An 18,624-nucleotide genomic window follows, 5' to 3' on the forward strand; every position below is an offset into this window, starting at 1 on the left:
ATCTGATAACATCTTTATCGCAAAAGCTTTGAAAGGAACGCCTTTTCTGCATTATACAAAATGACTGAGGTATCGCTGACACATCCTGACCCAGCTTTTTTTAGTATAGTAGGCCTCTATCGTTTCACGGGTTGTTTTTAATTTGCTTCTGCTCAGAATCCTTACTCCCGAAAACATCGGTGTGCAATCCTTGCAAGTTGCGCAGTGCTCGACAAGGTTAGCACCTTCTCTATTCCTTAGGTCTCTGGTGTGTTCCGTTAGGCGGTCGTTGACGCAGTGCCCCGTTTACCCTATGTACGACCTGCCACACGTCAAGGGGATTTCGTACACAACGCCTGTGGCGCATTCCGCAAAGCGGTTCCCGTGCCTCTTATTACACCCAGGTTTTTGGTTTTCACCTGTGACGCGTCAGGCCAGCTGGCCAAGCTTCCGACTGGCTGAAAAGACCGACGACACATTGTGCCGGTTTGCCACCTTTTTGAGGCCATAGGATAATTTGTGCACGTAGGGCATCACTTCAGGCTTTACTTTAGCCTGCGGAGGCTATTGCCTCCTTCCGAGTTCCGGGCTTCAACTTCTTCAATAGCGCTTCTGCAACAGTGACAACAACCGAGTCAGGGAAACCGGCTGCCTGAAGCCTAGCCAATTAATTCTCAAAACTATCTTGCATATCATGCACACGAGATTTTCGGAGTGCAGACTCTAAGCAGAGTTTTGCGATCCCTCTCTTCACAATTTTTGAGTGGGCTGAATAAGGCAATAGCTCTTTTTGTGCTCTGGGCAAGCAAGACCAACACACATGGTTATTCATGAACCTAATTTTACATCCAAGGACTGCAGGCTGTCTTCAACTGGGAGTTCATACGTGAAAGTGAGCCCCCTTCCATGCTTTTTGAAAAGATGAAGTACACTCATAAGTGTACCCTCATTGGGAATGGCACAATGTTTGTCTAAAACAGCTAAAAAGTCATCTACGTAACGAAACACTTTTCGAACACAGTCAATCTTAGATTGCTTAAAATTATTGCTCAAATGGTGATCAATGCATGCTAAAAAGATATCGTATAAGTATCACATATATATAACATATATATCACATAAACCTGATGCCCCGCTTCGTACAATTGTAAGGGATTGGGGAACTTGGCAGAATAATGTCAGCAGATTCCTACCAAAAGTGCTGAGTGGCCTGATAATAAATGATTCCTTTTTGGCGAGGAGTTCTATGGACCTCCTTCACCCCGCGACGTCACGAAGATGCGGTGGCGCTGATGTTAGCAGCGACTTTCGCATGGTAGGCAAAACAGGTTCCGCTTGCCCATGCCTACCGCAGCTGCCGCAGCTACCGGCGGCTGCTTCAAGCCTGTGCACTGCAGAAGCAACATGTATTGACCAGCTGCGTCACTGCTGGATCCGCGTAATAGCATAAAAAATATTAAATTAGCCTCGATAGGTTTCTCGCGCATAAATGCCGCATTCGGAAACTGGCTAACAGGCATTGGGCCACGGTAGTAAAGCGCGAAGTCTGGGAGTCCATAGGCACTGCCACTCAATGCACTTAATAGCATGCAAGTTACTGCGTTCATTCACCTGAACTTGAGGATAGTAGGCTGATAATTGCTCAAGGAAAAAAAAGACATATGCAGCTGCACACGTACTTATCACCTTGAGCCGGAGTGCACGGGGCGCCGACAGGTTCACTCGCCCCCAAGTAATGCGTTTTTTTGTTAATAGCGCACCATGTTTTAATGGCGCGTTTTATGACATTCAATATTTACTTGAAACTGTTTCTTGATATGATGACGTAATTATTTCATTCGAGTAGAAAGAAGTCTGGTAAGTTGTGTCAATCTTGCGCCGTCACGTTGGTGTGCTTAGAATAGCGTACGACACGTGGCGAGATTGAGAGGGGACGCGGCAATGAAAAGTGTTTTCGTTATTCATGCATGCGATGTGTAACTAAACTTGGTGCAAATATGAAATTCCTACGCTAGTTTCACTAATTCCCTTTATTTATAGCTATACCTGGTGCAGTCATGAGTAATTATAATTAACACCGTCGTCAAGTCCCCCCAAGGTCTCAAATAATTTAGTAGATAGTGCGGTTTTTTTATGCCAGCATGAACATAAAGCCATGTTCATAACGATGACGTGATTAGTTCTTTTTCTATATGATCAATACTTATGCATGCATAGTTACATGAAAACGTTTCTTACAAGAAATAACTAACACAGTACTGCACGTGTAGGGAAAAAAATAGAGAGATTTATTACGCTCCTCAACGTCTCAGGAATAGTTTGCGACAAATGGAATCATTTGATTTTAATGCGAGTTACGAAGGGGAGTGATCCAGTCGCAGAAAATGTGAGAGGTCACAAAACGAATATTAAAGTTTATTCCCTCGTTTATGGCATCTTCGCTTTCGCTTTGGTCAAAGAAATGCGGCACTGATATCAAAGAAATTACCTCACAATTTTTGACGACCACACTTCTAAAGAGCGTGATTTATAAATTTGTGCTCAATAATTTGCTATAATTTTTCGTCACGAAACTAGACTTCAGAGCTTGGAAAGAAAATAATTCTAGAAATCAAAAATTTTCACCTAATCGACCAGCTTATTAAGAGGACAAGTCGGTCTGGCTGGTGCGTGGTCATGCGACTAAGAACAGCGCTAAGCGAGACAGGATATCAGGGACATGACGCTGTCCCCACTTTTCGGACAGCGCGACACGTGCGCATGTCAGCAGACGATGAGCGCATGTCAGCTCCGACGAAACAAGGCCAGCACTTCCCCTCACTATTGTCCCGAAGTAAAATCATTCCGGCTAGTGCAGAGTGTCAAAACTTGTTTTATTCAATGCCTTGCGCATAAATGGCATGAACGCTTTCTACATGTTTACTACTAACCATATATACAATACAGTGGCAAACTATTTCTCTTTATGGCCGCACGTGGCCAACGTGAGCTCGTGTACTTCAACAAATTACAAAGTTGGAAGCATCGACCATTGCTGTGATTCGCAGAAACTGGAAACGCGCCTACAAGCCTTGAAAACCCGCGCTCAACACCTATCCGCGACGCCACTCCCCGACCTTTTTCCTACCACGAGCTCGCTAGCGACTACAGCGCCACCTCGTTTGTTTACAAACATGCAGGAGGTCTATAGATGTAATTCAGTTCCTAAAGGACAACCAAGATGTAAGATATGCCTTTTCGGTTGATGTTGACGACCTTTTTTGTTCCGTTCCGCACCAAGAACTGTTTGCTGCTGTCAAAGAATGTATTGACGATAACGGACCCGTTTAGTTTTAAAATACGTCGGGGATGACCGTAGAAAACGTTTTAGCGCTTTTAGAATTTTATTTGTGTAGTACGTTTATCGTCTTTGAGAAGGAGTTTTATCTGCAAAAGAAGAGGATATGCATTGGGTCTTGTGTCGCACCGGTTTTATGCGATATATTTTTAGCATGCATTGATCGCCATTTGAGCGATCATTTTAAGCAATCTAAGATTGACTATGTTCGAAAAGAGTTTCGCTACTTCGATGACTTTTTACTTGTTTTAGACAAACATTGTGCCATGCCCAATGAGGGTACACTTATGAGTGTACTTCATCTTTTCAAAAAGCATGGAAGGGGGCTCACTTTCGCGTATGAGCTCCCGGTTGAAGACAGCCCGCAGTTCATGGATGTAAGAATTAGGTTCATGAATAAGCATGTGTGTTGGTCTTACTTGCCCAGAGCTCAAAAACGGCTATTGCCTTATAATTCAGCCCACTCAAAAATTGTGAACAGAGGGATCGCAAAACTCTGCTTGGAGTCTGCACTCCGAAAATCTTGTGTGCATGATATGCAAGATAGTTTTGAGAATCAATTAGCTAGGCTTCAGGCAGCCGGTTTCCCTGACTCGGTTGTTGTCGCTGTTGCAGAAGCGCTATTGAAGAAGTTGAAGCCGGAACTCGGAAGGAGGCAATAACCCCTCCGCAGGCTAAATTAAAGCCTGAAGTGATGCCCTACGCGCACACATTATCCCATGGCCTCAAAAAGGTGGCAAACCGGCACAATGTGCCGTTGGGCTTTTCAGCCCCTCGGAAGCTTGCCCAGTTTGCCCGACGGATCACAGGTCAAAACCAAAAACCTGGGTGTAATAAGAGGCACGGGAACCGCTTTGCGGAATGCGCCACAGGCGTTGTGTACGAAATCCCCTTGACGTGTGGCAGGTCGTACATAGGGCAAACGGGGCGCTGCGTCAACGACCGCCTTAGGGAACACGCAAGAGACCTAAGGAATAGGGAAGGTGCTAACCTTGTCGAGCACTGCGCAGGTAGGTAGGTAGGAAAAACTTTATTGAAAATGCCGGCAACCGACGGTTTGACGCGTCGTGACGTTGGCCAAGCGTCGACCCGGGGTTATGCCCTCCTCTGCACTACCCCCGTTCGGCCCGTTTGTGGTGGGTCGTGAGGCTTGTGCTTTTCGAGCGCACCCCGGGCCTGCTGGACGGCCCATAGTTGAATGTCCTTGTCTGCAGACTGCACTGCACTTTGAAGTTCGGGCGGGTATATCCTGGAGGTAGCCTCGGTCGGGAACCTGGCACAGTCCCACATGATGTGCCATTGGTCCGCCGGACCAGCTGCACAAACATTGCACACATCGCTCGGATAGAGTTCTGGGTGAAGTACGTGTAGCACTGCCGGGGCGAGGAGTGACCCGGTCTGTATCTGTCTTAGGATGACGGCCTCCTCCCGACTGAGTGCCGGGTGGGGAGGCGGCATTGTCCGTCGAGCTAGGCGGTAACACATGGTAACTTCGCCATAACTGGTTACGCGGTCCTTGGTTTCGAACCACCACACGGAACGGTCACTCTCGGGGGCGCGGAGGGTAAGCGCTCGCGCCGCCGAATGGGCCGTCTCGTTGTGGTTCGGCGAGGATGCACACTCGCCCGCGTGCGCCGGGAACCACTTGATACGGATGGTGCTGCGGCGGTCTTGGGGCTGGAGCTTGCCGATGATGGCGGCCGCCGGCGCGCTCACTCGCCCCTTGGCAAAGTTGCGCACGGCGTTCCTCGAGTCACTGAGCACGGTGTGACACTCGGCCTCGGAGATCGCCAGAGCGATGGCAACCTCCTCGGCGTCTGTGGCGTCCGTGCACCGCACGCTCGCTGCCGTTGTCGTGGTGCCGGTAGCCGCCGCAACGACCACTGCCGCGAAGCCTTCTCGTTTGTATTCCGCTGCGTCCACGTACCGGGCGTGCGGGTCTTGGGCGTGTTTCTCGATGAGGGCCTGGGCCCGTGCCTGCCGCCGTTCTTGGTTGTATTCGGGGTGCACGTTCTTCGGGATGGGGTCCACATGGATGTGAGCCCGCGCCTCCTCGCTGATCTCGCATGGTTGCCGGCTGGGGGTTCGGGGGTTGTAACCCAGGGATGTCAGTATTCTGCGCCCCGTCTTGGTGGTAGAGAGGCGCTCCATTTGCGCGGTGAGCTGCGCCTCGGCTATTTCTTCTAGGGTGTTATGGACGCCGAGCTGCAGGAGCCGAGCCGTACTCGTGGTCTCCGTTAAGCCCAGCGCCGTCTTGTAAGCCCGTCTGATCAGCGTGTTGATCTTGTTCCTGTCAGTGACCTGCCAGTTGAGGTAGGCCGCAACGTAGGCGATGTGACTGATCACGAATGACTGGACGAGGCGCACGAGACTGTCTTCACGCATGCCCGCCCGTCGTGTCGAGACTCGGTGTATGAGCCGGATGGCGTCCATTGCCTTGGTGGTAAGTTTGTTGATGGTCTCGTCGTTGCGTCCGCTCTTGTTTAGCAGCAGGCCCAGGACTCTGATCTTGGGAACTTCGGGGATGCGTTGCCCCGATGCGGTCATGATCTTGATGTGATCGCACTCCCGAGGGGGAGCGCGTTTCCGTCCCGGTCGTAATGGTGTGAGGACGAACAGCTCGGATTTGGCGGGCGAGCACTCTAGGCCGGTGCCGTCAAGGTGCTGCTCGATGGCGGTAACCGCGGCTTGTAGCTGTTGCTCGATGCTGGCGTCGGTGCCGCCGGCCGCCCACAGGGTAATGTCGTCGGCGTAGATCGTATGCCGGACGCCGGTCCCCGCTACTGCCCTCGCTACCCCGATCATAACGAGGTTGAAGAGCAACGGCGAGATGACCGAACCCTGCGGGGTACCCGTGCTACCGAGCTTGCGTTCGGGGAGTCTGAGGTCTCCGGCGTGCAGTTCCACCGTGCGGTTGGTCAAGAAGTCTTGGATGTAATTGTAGCTCGTTACCCCCATGTTGAGTCGTGATACTTGTGCTAATATGGCTGAGTGTTTGACTTTGTCGAATGCGCTTTGTAGATCGAGCCCCAGAATTACTTTGCTGTCTTGTGTCTTGTTGTCGATGATTTCTTGTTTTTGTTGTAGCATGGCGTCTTGTGTGCTGAGTCTGTGTCGGAAGCCGATCATCGTGTCCGGATAGAGGCCTTCCTTCTCCAGGTATTCCTGCCACCGGTTGGCCACCACGTGCTCCAGCACCTTGCCCACGCAGGATGTAAGCGAGATGGGACGCAGGTTGCCGATGTCCGGTGGTTTGCCCGGTTTCGAGATCAGGATTGTTCTTGCCGTTTTCCACTGTCCAGGGAGCTTGCCCGAACGCCAGCATTCGTTGAAGTAACGGGTTAGTGCCTCGATCGATGCATTGTCGAGGTTTCGTAGCATCTTGTTGGTAACGAGATCGGGGCCGGCTGCTGAGCGGGTGTTGAGCTCGTGCAGCGCTACTCGTACCTCTGACACGGTAATGTCTCGGTGGAGCCACGCGTTGGGCAGCCCCCCGTACGGCGGGTGGATTTCCGTTAGCGTGTCCGGCAGATACTTGGCTTCCAGGCTCTTGATAACGGCGTCTTTTCCTTGTTGTTGTGTGGTGGTGTGCAGGAGGCGGGCGAGGCGGTCGCACTGGTGTGACTTGGTCTTGGTTTCGTTTAGGAGGTGGCGAAATAGATTCCAGGTGCAACCGCGATGCAGTTGCCTGTCAGCTCGGTTGCAGATTTCGTTCCATTGCTGACGGCACAGGACCTTGCAGTGGTGTTCAATGGCCCTCTTTAAGTCGGCTACCTTCTTTCTCAATTTGCGATTCCACCGTTGCCGCTTCCAGCGCGCCTGTATCGAACGTTTGGCCTCGAACAGATGGGCCAGGCGGCTATCCATGGCGATGACGTCCTCGTCCGTTTCGATGGTTTTGGTGGCCGAGTGCACAGCATCGCAAAGCTCTTCCGTCCAGGTTTCGATGTCTGTGATGTCTTGTGCTGTGGTGGGACGTCCCTTACGGAAGCCGTCCCAGTCCGTCCACTTGTGCATAATGGTGTTGCCCCGGAATTGGTTCGGTATCGTAATTTCGAGGATGTAGTGGTCGCTGCCCAGGTCGACGCCGGTGTTGTGCCACGTTACTTTGCCCGTGTGGTCGTTCTTGATGAACGTAAGGTCTGGTGTGGTGTCTCGTGCTACGGAGTTGCCGATGCGGGTGGGATGAGCGGGGTCCGTGATCAGGGCACAGTTGTGGTCCAGGATATCTTGTAATAGGTCCCGTCCCTTGGCCGTATCCTTCACGTAACCCCACGCTCGATGGGCGGCGTTGAAGTCCCCTTCGATCAGCAACGTGTTGTCTTTGGCTTGGGTGCTGGCTGTGTGTAGTAGGGTCTTGAATTTCTGTGTTTGGTGCTTGGGGTTACTGTAGATGTTGGCGATGAACAGGCTGCCTTTCCGTTGTTTGTTTGGGATGATTTCGGTGAAGGTATATTCCACCCTGCTGCGGCCGTGTTTGAGTTGGTGCTCGATGAACGTGAGCCCTTTGCGGACGAACGTGCAGACGCCCCGTCCCTCCGCCGGGCTAACATGAGCGCGATACCCAGGGAGGGTGGGGGTCACCGTCACCGTTTCTTGCAGCAGGATGATGTCGGGTTTCATGGTTACTGTGGTGATGTGTTGTTGCAGCACTGCTCTCTTGCTGTTGTAACTGTTGCAGTTCCACTGCCAGACCGTAAGGCCCGGTAGCGATCCTATTGTGGCTTGGGGCTGGGACATGATTGTGTCGGAGTTGGGGCTTGCGTCTCTTCTTGAAGGTATGGGTGGTTGGAATATTGCGCCACAAAGGTGGGGCTGCGTACTATGGGCTTAAGGGTCTGTTCAATGAAGGCGAAACGCTCTTGTATGGTGCAGAAGGACGTGGTGATCAGCTCCTCCAGCCGCGCCAGGCGTTGGTCGGTGACGGCAGCCGTGCTGGCGTAGGTGTTGGCGAACGCTTCGATTTTTGCTTCGAGCTGAGTTTCCAATTGGGTCAGGTCCTTGTACTGTCGTGATGAGGTGCGTGCTCGTTTCTTGGGGGTTGGGTCAGTGGTCTGCTCCGGCTGGGGCTCGTCTTGGGTTGTATCCATTGATTGTGTGCCTTGGTGTGATGGCGTGTCGGTTTTCTGCTCGGTGATAACGACGGGTGTACGTGTCTCGGATGACTGAGCTGGGACAGTGGCTGGCTGGGCTCGCTGTGCTTGGAGTTCTTTCTTGGCCTCGGCTAGTTCTTGGGCGAGCCGGCGCGTGGTTTCTACCAGCGTCGCGTTGGTTGCGCGGAGTTGTTCGAGTTCCTTGTAGTAGGGGCTGCTAATCCACGCCTGCCAGCTGCTCGGCGTGGTTCGGCCACTAGTGGCGCTGCTGGAGCTAGCGCTGCTGCTTTTAACTCCGCCCTTTGCGGCGTCGGCCCAGTTGACTCTGTCACGGGAGCGCGATCGCTGAACGCCGAAGCTGTTCCCGTCAGATGAGTCACGGCCGCGGGATGCGCTGCGCGAGGCATGACGGGAAGCGTGGCGTGAGGCATGGCGCGACGCGCTGCGCGACGTGCTGCGGGATCCACTACGGGACGCACTGCGCGAGCGGGAGCGTCCGAGGCGTGGACACGAGCTTGATTCGAGTGCTTGCTTTTGCTCTTCTTCGGCGTTACGGCGTTCCCATCGCCGTCGCCGTACGACGTATGGAACCTTGCATTTGGCTCTGCAGAGGCGATCCCCGGTGGGGTGTTCTTCGCCGCAGAGCTTGCACTTGGGGACACACTTGTGGCCCTCTCTTGGATTAGAAACACCGCAGGCAAGGCAAACGCGAACGTCCGGTGTGGGGCACAGGTCGCGCCTGTGGCCGACCTTGCCGCATACCTTGCAAACTTCTATTTGCTTCCTGTAGAGACTGCACGGGTAGAGCGTGGATCCGTAACGCACATACTTGGGAACCTTGATACCGTTGAACACTACGATTACTGTCGTCGTGTTTCCGATACGCTTCGCCCCCGCGGCGAGGGGGTTGTACTTGGTAACAATCTGCTGCATTATTTCGGCTTCGCTGTCCTCGACTGCTATGCCCCTGATCACGCGCTTGACTGTGTCGTGGGCGGTCGTTCCGTACGCGCGCACCTCGTATATTTTGCCTCGGACGTTGATAGCTTGAATTCGAGCATACTTCTCCGCTCGTTCCTCGCTCGGAGTGCTGAGCACCATAATGTTCTGCTGGGTATTGGGACACGCCATATCCTCAGCTCGGTCTGCCGTCTCAATTCCCGCTGCCGCCATGATGGCATTAGCCACGCATGCAGCTCCTGCCTTGAGAATATCGAGCCCATCGCGGGGCCGCACGACGATCTTAATTTCTTCTACAGGCATGGCGGGCATGCGAGCCGCCCGAATAACTGCGCTCCTAACGTTCTTGTTGAATTTAGGCTTCTGTCGAGAGCTCGGAGTATCGGCACGAGAAGTCGACTCACCCTGCGTTCCTTGCAAGCGTGTTCGGCTCGTGTGCCCGCCGATGTGCAGCCATCCGGGCGAACGTCGGAATTTCTCGGGCGTAATTTCTTCTCCTTCTACTTGCACGCACATTTGGGAAACCTGGGAACCGTGCGTCAAAGCGGCGGCGGAACCCTCCATGTTGTGGCTGAAGAACAGCTGGCTAGGCCTAGCGAGCCCTGGGTTCGCTTCGGCCTAGCGTCTCCTCTTGGCGGTGAACCAGGAAAAGTCCGATGAATCGATGAAAAACGCACCTTGGATGGAAAGTCGGGTATCGGATGATAGCGGATACCTTCACGAACACAGTGGTAATAAAATCTTCGTAATCCAAACTAATCAGCACTGCCAAAGCGGGCATTAACGACGGAGCCGATATGAGCACGTCTGCTCACCACGGCGAACGCAGCGCCCCCCTCGAGCACTGCGCAACTTGCAAGGATTGCACACCGATGTTTTCGGGAGTAAGGATTCTGAGCAGAAGCAAATTAAAAACAACCCGTGAAACGATAGAGGCCTACTATACTAAAAAAGCTGGGTCAGGACGTGTCAGCGATACCTCAGTCATTTTGTATAATGCAGAAAAGGCGTTCCTTTCAAAGTTTTTGCGATAAAAGATGTGATGAGATTCTGCTTTCCTATTTTTTCCTTTCTTGGTTCTTTTACGGTGTGCGCTTGCGCTGGTCTAAGAGTATTTAAACTGTGTGTGCGTCTCTGATTAAACAGTTGTCAGTCAGCGCTGCGTTCATCCTCTATTTTCCGTCTTCCTCTCTTTGGCTATGTGCCGTTGCCCTGGAATACCATGATTTTGACTCAAGAATACCAACTAGCCCAAGAACTGAATCTACTGAGGATTTTGAGGCGTAGCCGTGACCAGATGGCGCGTGAACTTGCTGAGGCTTTTTTCATTAGGAACAAAAGAGATGAATGCGTGAGTGATACCTCGATAAGACTTTATCAGACAGAATGCAGATTTCTGGCTTGCGCTTAGGGACTGACATGGCGGTGTGGAAGTTATAAGTATGCGTAGTGCTTCCGAATAAACCCAGTCGCGAGTCTGCGCCCGTCCTTGTGCCCTTCTCGTCCATGTTTGTATTATTTTGCGCAGTACCTTTACTCAACCATGTACTTTCGACTCGCACAACAACATGCACTCCTGAAATGCTTTTTTTTTCGTGCACTTTAGCGATTGCTCTTATGTTGGTATCGGTATGGCGACGATAATGATGTCTTCACATGAGTTGTTTCGTGAGACTGCATAAGCATTCAATTAATATTCCTTTCCATCTAGATTGATATCCTGGAAGTTGCACATCTGTTTTGGCTTGTTTCGTGAACGCGGTAAGCAGAGAAACTCTACTGCGTACCAGCTCTGTGGTTCTTTAAGAAATTAACAGGCGATTCGTGGGCCGGTCTGACGGAAATGAGTAGCATTAGATTCACGTTCTCTCTTCTATGACGCGACATTTCTTTACGTCCTCTTTAATCCACAGAGACACTTTTATTGCATGTCTGACCTCCGGTTTTCCTCACCACTCATTTTAGGAGGTGCCTCGCACACAAGAATTTCAAACCAAGGTAGTTATATTGAGTTTAATGGCACAGAAACTTCAACAGAAGAGTAGCACCCGGCACGCGCGCACCGCTCTGCTATCTACGCTCCTCTTTCCGGCTCACATTCCTCCTCACCCTCCACATACCGCTGGGTTATCTCCGTAGAAACCACCCTACCATAAAACCTCCTCCGTCCCCGGCAGCCACCTTCTGGGTGCTTCCTAGGGTGGTCACCTTCTGATATGTCCTTCCTCTCCTTTAGAAATGGAAGACAGAATTTCTTTCTCTCCACTTTTTCATCTGATAACCATTTCGAGAGGCGGGTGGTTCTCGGAGGTTTCAGCTAATGCGGGACGGTTTTTACCAGCCTGCCGATTTTAATGCTTTCGCACTAAAAAGGCATGGTCCCAATCCAACTGGTTCATGTCTCTGAGCAAGTTTCGGGACATGAACCAACGTCACAAGAACTATATCAGTTTGGCAGCTTCCCCTGCCGGCCAGCCTCCGAAAGTAGCCCCAGTGGTGGTCAGGGCGCTGCAGTGGAGTTTTTTTTCCTGTCGTGTGGCGTCTTGCGGAACACCGACAGCAAAACGCAGAGGTAATTAAAACGGGGAGTAGGCATGTTCCCGGGGCACCTTTTTTTTCTGGTTTCCCTTGTTACCTCTGTGCGCTGTGAAACGAAGTGTTTTTGAAGCGTAATTAATTGTTCTTAGCTCTGGATGAAAGCCTACTGCCCATTTTCGTTGCTAATAATTCAGGGTGAAAGACAAATTGTGTGTCCAGCTCCACACGGATGCTGAAGGCTACTCTGGCTATTCGTTAGCGCTTAAAGTAAATTTCATTCTGTATTGCGGATATTTGAAATATGCAAGTCGCAGTAGATCGCAAGGTGCGACTGCTAATTGTGATGACCGCCCATAATGCGCAGGTCCACACGGGACGGAGAGGCAAAGAGACACCGTATGGCTCAGTTTAAACAAACAGATATATTCAATAATTACACATGATTAAGATTATACATCAGAGGCTGGGGCGTCCGAGCTTACGTGCCGACGACTTCATGGGGACGATGCAGGGGCTCCGGAGTTGAGCTCGCACGGTTGCTGGCAGAAGCTGCGCGCCGTCGGGCTTCGGCGCTGAAGGCCCCCCTTGGCGAACGATGTCGTCCTGAGCGTGCCTCCTTCGGTACTCCTTGTCGATTTTATATCCTCTTATCCCCCCACTCCCTAGGGTGAGGACGCCCACGCTGGAGTGGGGGGGGGGGCCTAGGGCTTTCACTTGGGCGCACAAGCACCCCACCGCACTTATGGTCTCGCCCCCCTCACGTGTTGAGTCCGAGGGAAAGAAGGTTGTCTTCGAGGTAGCGCATAGCGTCCGCTGTGGTAAGGCGCGCTCTGGCCCGCTGTCGGTTCCCGCGGGTCACCGGCCTCCGTTCTCCATCAAATGACACTCGCCCCTCAAGGCCGGAACGCGAGGTCACTAAAAGGCCGGGAAAGTGGTCCCTTGTCCTGGGATGTGCTCGGGAGGGTTGATTGATGAGGCCCGCCGTCTTGCCACGGGGCCAGGCCCGCCGAAACGAGGCCGCCCTGGAACGGCCACGGCAATTGGGGAAGGTAACGCCCGTCTCCCCGCGGCGGCGGCGGCGGCGGCGGCGTTCGACTCGTGCCGACACTATGGAAAGGGGGTCCGGTTGGGCTTAAACCCCTTCGTTCTTGTCGTCACTCTCAACGAGTATGGCTCGGTAATTGATGATGCCGCTGTCACCGGGGTCGTCTCCGTGCGGTCCACGGCGGCAGGCCCGAAAGCAATCCCACTCAAGTTGCTTGCTGCCATATACAGTAGAAACATGAAAGGGGGTCCGGTTGTGCTTTCGCCGCTACTGGGGGCTCCGTCTACGCCGCGCCGTCGAACGCGGAACCTCGTAGCACACACAAGGAACGTCACATAATGCAATCGATCCTTCTGGCCAGAAAATGTCTGATCTGGGCTGTACTCTCCAGGCTTTCCCAGATAATTTTTCACACGCATACTTTCTAGCGCCCAGCATTACGCAGAACATTTGTGACGAGTTTGGCGACGATTAGATTACATTATCATCTATTTCATTAGATGAATCGGCTTAGCCATTCGTCTGATAAAGCCAAAACTGTATTTTGGCAATGACAACATGCAGCTTTCATTGTATGAAGTTGCGCGTTGTTCCTTGTTGATGTGCTGGCCTACATATTGAAGCGAAAAGCTTCACTAAGCTAGGTAAAGCAGTCACCGCGTAGGCCTCAGAATGACCTTGAACTGCCTTCAGCCCAACCACGTTTATCCCTTCCTTCCTACATTGGTGGAAAATAAAATTCTCTTTCTACTTTCTTCCTTACGGCGCGGTTCGGGTGTCCACCGATATATGTGAGACAGTGACTACGCCATTTCCTTTCCTCAAAATCAATTTTCAAAACCAATCTTCAATTTTCATCGAAAGCAAAGAAAAGGTGCAAAACTGGCTCCCTGGGACACTGAACACCTTACTCGCGCTTTAACCTACGTGCCGGTAGTTACAAATGCGCGTTGCATGCGTTGCAACTGACAACGTTGTGGCAGAAATGCGTCTGTCTCTGTTGTTGCCAGGAAGAAAGAAAAGGAAAGTGCACAGGCCTGCTCGCTGGCTCAAGGCGACCCACGATCGCTACCACGTGCAGATAGTAGGAGAGTTGAAAGATGGGATAGGAAGACAGGATAGTAAAGACCCGCTAAAGACAAGGCCGATCCCGGAGGTAGTGCAATACCGGGCCAACCGGTGGCGGGAGTGAAGCATCCTTCAAACTCTCCGCCACATTTCCAAAAATAAGTCCAATTGGACCCGTAACAGATACTCTACAGGGTCCGGACATTCGCGTTCAATGCGGCACTGAAGCTATTGGCCGTCGGCGTTCTTTGTGTTCATTGGCGTTGACACCGTTCTAGACTCCGACAATTTTAAGAAAAGGATGGCACACAACTGACTCTCTATACAGTGCAATGGAAATTGGCTCCTGGGGAAAGGAAATGGCGCAGCATCTCTCTCACATCTCGGCGAACACCTGAACGGCGCCTAAGAGAATGGATAAAGGAGGGACGCAGAGAAGGAAGAAAGGGCTGCATTGGGGAGGGCTTCAGAATAATGTCGACCACCTGGGGATATTTAACGTGCACTGGCATCGCACAGCACACGGGTGCATTTGCGTTTCGCCTCCATCGAAACGCGGCCGCCGCGGTCGGGTTCGAGCCCGGGGACTCCGTATCAGTAGCCGAGCGCCCTAACCACTGAGCCACCGCGGCGGGTAGGGACAGTGGACGCCTCAATCGCGCTTTGAGGTATGTGGCGGTGTTGTGGGCTGCATGCATTAGCGCTGACAACGTTGTGGCAGACACGCGGCACTGCAGCAGTAGGCCGCAGCGTTCACTGGGTGACTAACCTCTCGCGATCAACCATTAGCTGCCACCTGCCACGGTGGTAGGGTGGGCGCACAGCCTATCCAGTGTGCGAAACCACTCAACGTTACAAACGCCAAGCCGGGTCTAGTTTCCCGATGCACCACAGGTTTCGCTCTCTAACGATGATTTAGCAGTAGTTGAACCGCAGCAATTTTTTTTCAATCTATGCGTATCGCAAATGATATTCCCGGAAAACTGGAAGGTGTCAGCGGTTATTCCTGTGCGTAATGGTGGCACTTCTCTTAATGTTAAAAATTCAAAAGCTTCAACTCCGATGGATGGATGGATGGATGGATGGATGGATGGATGGATGGATGGATGGATGGATGGATGGATGGATGGATGGATGGATGGATGGATGGATGGATGGACGGACGGACGGACGGACGGACGGACGGACGGACGGACGGACGGACGGACGGACGGACGGACGGACGGACGGAGGATGAGGAGCGTCCCCTTTGAAACTTCGCCGATAGCCAGCCCCACGGCCGCCGCGACGACGCAAACGAACTTTCGCGATCACTGGCGGCGCAACGGACTCGGCGGGCCGCTCCTACAGGAGATCCAGCGGCCGTGCTAGTACGATAACCAGTCTAATACCCCTGTCACACGGGACATCTTCTCAGCCTTTGCCGTAAAGTTGTTTTATTGCACTAAAGGAGGAAAACCGAAAAGGAGTAGCGACGCTGCTACACGGCAAATCCAAAGGAGCTAGAACGCGGCCTCCGTGAATGCCAAAAGTCACCGCTGTGTGTGAAGCGGCGCTAGTAACATCATGAAATTAAAGGAGACGGTAGCACTTCAGCTAAGAGTGCATTCGTTTATGTTGGAGAAAGTAGCTATCACGATAATAAACGAGCGTTCTGACGGTGAGAAGCGGATATTTTGAAACAAAGTTTCTTTTTTTTTCATCGTTCTCGGTCCGACCATGGTAGGCGCACTTATCCGTTCGGCTCCTCGTTGTGTTCGAGAAGCGTACTTTGTTGCTTGTGTCTTTGTGCACACAAGCAAACTCAAAACACGCACACAACAAAGAGCAAACGAAGAAAAAAGAGCAAAGCGAGATGCGCAAGCACGTGTGTGTCGATGCGGCTGCTGAAAAGCGTTCAAGTCCTTTCTTAGCAGTGTGGATGTCTTTAGTCATAGCCTCCTCTACGGTCAAGTGCACTGTAACGCAAAATTACCCATTGAATAAGAAAAATTAGATATTTTTTGCGGTTTCAAAACTAAGAATTGCGTCAATTTTTTAATCTTTGAGCTCGCTAGCTGGCGCTGCCGTCTGGGTTGCTCCTTTAAGCAACTTTAAGGCCGCTGACGGCCGCCTTTATTGCTATGAAACTTTATCGCAAAGGTCTCGACGCTTTGCCGTGTAGATGCGCGTCACGCGCCTTTGGGGCAAAGGACCTTAATTTCTAAGGCCTTACAAGTGCCCGTATGACAGGGGTATAAGCCGCCTATACTGCCTCCTTCGTGGTTTTCTCGTGGCAACCTAGTATTAATCTTCTTACAGCTCTCCGATTTATTTCTATCCCAGACTGAACATCTGACCTTAGGCTCAGACCCGCATTACCAAAAGCAAGCCCTGGCACCATGAGTCCTTTCCAGATGCCTCTTAGTACTAACATACTAGTTCTCCCCCATAATATCCTATGTTCCATTATCGCAGCATATCTTCGGCCTTTCGATTTAACAGCCTGATTTGTTCTTTTTTAATGTATACCTCGGCTCCGTTTACTTTGTAAACTTTTGACACTTTTTTATTGCATTTTTCCACTGGTGTAATTCATGGCTTTTTATTTTAAGTATCTTTTCAGTAGAGTCATTGAAGACCATCATGCCTGACAAAATTGCGATAAACCTGAATCTTACAGATGGATGGATGGATGGATGCACGGACGGACGGACGGAAGGACGGTGGATGGATGGATGGATGGATGGACAGACGGATGGATGGGTGGACGGATGGATGGATGGATGGACGGACGGATGGATGGAATGATGGACGGATGTATGGATGGATGGATGGATGGATGGATGGATGGATGGATGGATGGATGGATGGATGGATAGACGGACGGATAGATGGATTGATGCATGGATGTATGGATGAATGGATGGATGGATGGATGGATGGATGGATGGATGGATGGATGGATGGATGGATGGATGGATGGATGGATGGATGGATGGATGGATGGATGGATGGATGGATGGATGAATAGATGGATGGACGGGCGGACGGACGGACGTACGGATGAATGGATGGACGGGCGGACAAATGGATGGATAGATGGACGGATGGATGGATGGATGGATGGATGGATGGATGGACGGACGGACGGACGGATGGATGGATGAATGAATGAATGAATGAATGAATGAATGAATGAATGAATGAATGAATGAATGAATGGACGGACGGACGGACGGATGGATGGATGGATGGATGGATGGATGGATTAATGGATGGATCGATGGATGGATGCAAGGATGGATGAATGTGTGGTAGGCGAACCACATTTGACGTCCCGGTAGCCACGGCGGCTGAGACGGTGGAGAGGGCTGTTGACGTTGCTGGCCAGGCCGGTTGGGGAAAACGTTCTGAACTGCGCGAGCCAGGTCGCGCTCCAAGCTTCGTCTTCATCAGCGCCGCAGGCGATACCAGCGCCGCTACAGATGCTGCCCCCCTAGCGCGATGCGCGATAAAAGAGAAAAAAACAGTATGTAAAAGTTTGTACAGGTTCTCAAGTCGAGGGCACAGTTAGCTTCGTGAAGGCCGGGTCAGAGCTGGGGAAGGCTGTCGGGCGGAAGAAAAGAGCACTGGCGGTAGAGCCTGGCTGCCTCGCAAAGGGCGAGGGGAGCCAAAAGATGAGGATGACGGAAGAACAAGGCGGGAAAAGTAAGCGAGGAATGGCGGGCGAGGTAGGCGTTCTTCAGTCGGATAGCCTACTGGTGGGGCCGGTGGTTGGGGGCAGTTTTGCGCTGACTCAGTTGGTACGGACGAAGATATGGCGTGGGGAAGACATAGATGTGGAGCCGATGCCTCGGCCGCGGGCAATGGCGAAACAACGGCGGACGGCACTGAGCGTGAGGTCTGCGGCGTGAGGCACGTGCTGCCTTGTTAGGTAGTAGTCAAAACGGGCGACGGGGTGTACCGGATGGCTGCAAAATGGACTCACCGTGGCGTTGGGACCGGTTGTTGGGGGCACAAGAAGCAAATCCGGGGAGTATTTGTCGGAATTGCAAGCATACGGTAGGGCTGTCTCGCTTGTCGCGGAGGCAGTGGCACTGGTGAAGGTGCCAGGTAGACAGGGATGTGGAGCAGGCGATATGTGGGTGGCGCGTGAGATGCGACAAGGTCCTCGGATGGAGTGCATGCGGGCCTCGCGACAGGAAGGACAGTTGTGCTTACTGTGGTCGGGCTTGAGGGAGCAGGCGAACATGGGACTAGAAGAGTCCGAGCGCAGGTCGAGAGAGGGTGCTGCCGGTGATAGACGAAGGGTAGGCGCCACAGCTGGGAAGTAGGGCTGGGCAGGAGGCACCGTGGGACGGGAGATCACAGGTGGATGGCCGTCCATAGAGGCCGGTGAAGCAAAGTTGAGAGATCGGGGTGTAGTTTGAGGCAGCTGGTTGAGAAGGTTGGCAAGAGACTGACGCGTCCTCGCGTGGCACTTGCCGAACCGTGAGTGGGGGCACATACGGTGGCGACGATAGTGGAGAAACCGGTGGCTGGAGGGGCGCCGACGGAGGAGCGGTCGGGGGGAAAGCCGAAGGGAATGCGGCTAGGGGTGGTGGGTCCAGTGGCGCCGCAGT

At 52.3% G+C, this 18,624-nt stretch overlaps 1 pseudogene; it reads right to left on the bottom strand.

Annotated features, from left to right (window-relative positions):
- Positions 1–14,086: 14,086 nt before the first annotated feature.
- On the bottom strand, positions 14,087–14,252 carry LOC144130704 (U2 spliceosomal RNA; annotated as a pseudogene).
- Between the last annotated feature and the right edge of the window lie 4,372 nt (positions 14,253–18,624).

This window comes from Amblyomma americanum, chromosome 4 (assembly GCF_052857255.1).
Source record: "Amblyomma americanum isolate KBUSLIRL-KWMA chromosome 4, ASM5285725v1, whole genome shotgun sequence".
NCBI classification, from domain to species: Eukaryota; Metazoa; Arthropoda; class Arachnida; order Ixodida; family Ixodidae; genus Amblyomma; species Amblyomma americanum.